The sequence below is a fragment of the Vombatus ursinus genome, unplaced genomic scaffold (genome assembly GCF_900497805.2).
Source record: "Vombatus ursinus unplaced genomic scaffold, bare-nosed wombat genome assembly UNPS02014812.1, whole genome shotgun sequence".
Lineage (NCBI taxonomy): Eukaryota > Metazoa > Chordata > Mammalia > Diprotodontia > Vombatidae > Vombatus > Vombatus ursinus.
In genome coordinates this window covers 35,180,174-35,185,099 of record NW_020954590.1, presented here as the reverse complement: position 1 = coordinate 35,185,099, position 4,926 = coordinate 35,180,174, and positions in this window count along the sequence as shown.

The window sequence follows — 4,926 nt, the reverse complement described above, 5'->3', positions numbered from 1 at the left end:
TCTATCTATCTATCTATCTATCTATCTATCTATCTATCTATCTATCTGTCTATCTGTCTGTCTGTCTGTCTGTCTGTCTGTCTGTCTGTCTGTCTGTCTGTCTGTCTGTCTATCTATCTATTTATTTTAGGCAATTGGGGTTAAATGACTTGCACAGTGTCAAGTGTTTGGTCTGAGGTCGGATTTGAACTCAGGTCGTCCTGACTTCAGGGTTGGTACTCTATCCACTGCGCCACCTAGCTGCCCCTGAGTACTAGTATTTTAATGTATTGTTGTTTAGTGGTTCAGTTCAGTCACGTAGACTCTTTGTGACCCCCTTTGAGGTTTTCTTGGTAAATATATTGGAGTGGTTTGCCATTTCCTTCTCCAGCTCATTTTATAGATGAGGAAACTGAGGCAAACTGGGTTAAGTGACTTGCCCAGGGTCACACAGCTAGTATGTGTCTGAGGCCAGATTTAAACTTTTGAAGATGAGTCCTCCTGACTCCAGGCCCAGCACTCTATCCACTGTGTCACCTAGCTTCCCTTGTATTTTTTTGGGGGGGGGTAGGCAATGAGGCTAAGTGACTTGCCCAGGGTCACACAGCTAGTAAGTATCAAGTGTCTGAGTCCAAATTTGAACTCAGGTAATTCTGACTCCAGTGTTGGTGCTCTATCTACTCACCATCTAGTGATTTCCCTTGTATTTTAATAGGGGATTCTTAAGGGTTAACCCAAAGGAATACATCATGGTTTTTATAATCTTGGCAGGCTGGAGGGGAAATTAATTTTGTGCAATGGAATTTTCTCTGTGCCCCCTAAACCATATCTGAAAGACTAGAGGATTGCTTCCGATGCCTTAAGTTAGCCCTGGGGTGAGTGTCACTGTCACTTAGAGAGAGCAAGCTTGACTACAAGAAGTTAAGCGATATTTTATATCACACAATAAACCATTGACCACATCAGGAATGGAACTGAATTCTTCAGCTCCCTCTTCTTTTTAACTCTTCCTGAGGCCATTGACCATTTCTCTGAAAGGTTCATTGGAAAGTACATTTGGAAATCAAAGTTGAGTTCATTGTTACTCAGCCTCATCCCTATAGGCAGTATTTATCATTACTTCTCCATTGAGAGAGAAATAAGTTGTAGGGATATGAGAATGATTATTTAAATAAGGGTCTAACCAAGTGCCATGTAATATTTTGGCATCTCTGAACTTTGTTTCTTCTTCTTCTTCCTTTTTTTTGATAACTAATTTATTTATTTTTAATTTTCAACATTCACTTCCATAAGATTTTGAGTTTTAAATTTACTCTCCCTCCTATTCCTCTCTGCCCCCAAGACAGTGTGCAATCTGATATAGACTCGATTTGTACATTCATGTTAAGCATATTTTCCCATTAGTCATGATGTAAAGAACAATTAGAACTAATGGGAGGAACCACAAGAATGAAGCAATAAAACAAAACAACAAAGGAAAAGGAGAACAAATAGTATGCTTCTATTTGCATTCAAACTCCACAGTTCTTTCTCTGGATGTGGATAGCAATTTCCATCATGAGTCTTTTGGAGATCCCTGCACTTTGTAATGTACTTCTCAATCTGTAGTTATTTCTCAGACTTGCCTAGTAATATATCCAAGTGATCATAGGAAAACTAGCTGTAAAAAAAAAAGATGTTCATACAACCAGCTAATAAATGCTTAGAATTATAACTTTCTAAAGAAGGGACTTTCTTGAAGAATGTATAGCTAACTCCCTTACAGCATGAATGGGAAACCTCTTTCAAAGTGATGAATGTATTTCAGACCATTTAAAATAGTAGCCTACTTTGATACTAATAAACCCTGTAAGATTAGTAGGAAAGTCATTCCACATACTTATGAAATGTTAACTCTGTACAAAGTATTAGAGACACCAAGAACAAGATATGGCATAGTCTTCATCTCAAGTTTATAATCCATTCAGAGTAAATGGTATATATACAAGTAACTATGATACTAAGGATAATGTATGATAAGGTAAGGGTATGATACTAAGGGTAGTATAAGTGTATAGGACAGTATCAAGCAAAACGTTTTGGGGAAACTTGAGGAAGAAGAAATTATTTTTAGCTATGGTGGCTAGTGATTAAGAAAGGCAACTAGGTGACAATGGCTAAAGTTATTGTCTTTGATTAGGAAGATTTTGAGTTCAAATCTGGTCTTACACACTTACTAGCTATGTGACCCTGGGCAAGTCACTGAATCTGTTTGCCTCAGTTTCCTCATCTGTAAAATAAGATAATAACATCTACCTCCCAGGGCTATAGTGAGGATCAAATGAGATATCTGTAAACTGCTTTTCAAACCTTAAAACAACACGTAAATGCTAACTCTTACTGTTATTGTTAATGGAGGAAGTAGCACCTTAGAGGAGCCTTGAAGGAAAGAAGGCACTTATACATATGGAACTGGGGAAAGGGGGTGGGGAAAAGTAATGCTAGATTAGCATTTTCCTTATTTTATTTGATTTTTTTGGTACAGGATTGCTAAACTGACAGGTCAAAGGAATGCTGTAGATAATGTTTACAATTTACCTAGATTTTAGCAAAGTATTTGATAGCATCTTATCCTGTTCTTGGGGAAAAGATGGCAGGACAAGAGTATAGATAGATGACTTAGGAATTAACAAAATGGCAAGAACCAAAGAGTAGTCATTAGTGAGGAATTGTGTTATGGACTTGATCTATGCCTACTTCGTGGCTGCTGCCTGTAGCAATAGCTGCCCAAACCAGGCTTGTTCCCCTGCCTTCTGAAATATACAGAAAAGCAAGTTGTCAAGTAATAAGTTAATTAGCCATTAGAGAATGTAATATCCATGTGGGTCACCAGGTGGCACTGCCGTCAAACAGTCCGCCAAGTGACTTGTCAAAGGTTAGTCAATACACCAGCTTTCCCAAAGGTTAGGGTATCCCCACTGCTCACCAAAGGGCGATACCTACAAGTCTTTACACTACTGCCTCTCCTGAGCTTGGACTATGGCCCTGCTGACCCCAGGTAAATACTGACCTGGGGGTATGAAAAAAGAGGGATGGAAAATTTCTTTTAAATAAAAATTTAAGTTATGCATATTTCTATCTGGATCCCTTCACCCCTCAATTTGGGAAATAATCTGTACTTGGCTGACAAACCTTATTCATAAGACTTAGACAATTCACTTGTTAGTGCTCATATAATTTATTAAAATTCAATAAAGTTAATTACTATAAAAGAAAAACTATAAAGAAGCTGTTGCCTAGCAACACTGTAAAGAAATCAGTTTGCTCCAACATCTTTCCTGCTGATTCTTCTAACCATCCTCACAACTCTCTGAGTGAAAAGGATTAGCAGAAGGAATTGTATGACTAGAATCTATCATGAATGACTGCAAGCAATCAGAGGGAAAAAGAGGAGGAGGTTGGTACTAGAAGGGTTGGAATATCCTTCTGGCCCTGTCTCATCAGCGGCTGAGGTTTTGTGGCCCTTCTGGTTTGTGTCCTGGTCCAGTCTAATGGTCTAGCACTGTTTCCTGATCACCCAATATCTGGATCCCATCTCTCCTCCATGTCTTTGTTTTCACCACTGCAGCTTTCCAGGATCTGTCCCAGCTTAGGCTATAGTGATATCAATCAATGAACAGGAGTTTATTAAGCACCTACTATGTGCTAGATGGCAGCAAGTAGTTGTGTACTGTAAACCCTGCCTCCAGAGTTCCCTGTCTCGGGACCTTTTCTGCTCTTGGCTGCGTGGGAGGAATGTCTCTTCACCCAAAGGAAATAAGAATTTGGGTAAATGTATACTGACATTCCTTTCCTATCTTCTCCATTGTTTTGTTCCTCAATTTCCCTCAGTCAGCTTTTGGAAGGCATTATGAACGCTGGTGAAAAGCAATTCCACCTCAACTAGGAAGGAGGTTTTCAGTGGAAGGTATAGCAATATCTGCTTGACCCTGGGATATTTAAGACATGTAACCAAGTCTTAGACAAAGACACAGATCAAATCTGAAGGTAACATATATCTGGGAGAAAAAGCTAACTCATTACTCAGTAAGATTTTAAAAATCATGACAAGCTAGAAAATTGAACTAAATTGAATTAGGTGAAATTTAATGGGGATAAATATAAATATAAAATTAGTTTCAACAAATCAACTTTAGAAATACATGGTGAGATTACCTTGTTCAGGGACAAGGGGGTCCTAGCCTAGTCCCTTCAAATTCTGAAGTTATATGATTTTCTTAGTACGTGGACTCTAGTGTTGAAAGAAGGAATACACAGTTGAGGTTACAGCAGAACTCCTTTCTATCTCCAAAATGACAGAACACAGGTTTGACTTCTAACTTAACATTCTTTGTAGTGTACCTTCAGAGAAGCTTCCTGGATGGTGCCTAAGCTCAAACTTGAGCAGCAACTGGAATAATGGAAACTGAGAAGGTTTCCTGGGTTTCCTGGAATGAGTTAAGTACATTCAGAACCCCTTTAACTCAAAGAACAGCCAACAGCATCCTGGCTAATTTAATGAATCCTTCAATTTGTTCTTTATATTTGTAACACATCTAGACCTTTACCTTTGCCAACCCAGAAAATATAATGGAAGGATTTATTGTATTAATGTAATTGTTTTTATTGTGTTTAATTTATTGTTTTTAATCAGTGAATCTCTTAATAAGCATGGACTGATTAAACTGTCTCATCTCCATTGACAGGTGTCTTAAAGGACTGATCTGGATTCCTATTGAATACATGTCTCTTTCTAACAATGAATCATAAACCAGATAGCTTGTTTCTGTGATAACACTACTACAAATAAAGGAAAAGCAGCAAATCAATAATTCAATGAAGAGAAGACAGTTTTTTTTTAAAAGAAAGGTTCTGAAGTCTTCCCTTCTCAGGCCAGGTAATAAATTACTTCCCCACCCATAATTTTCT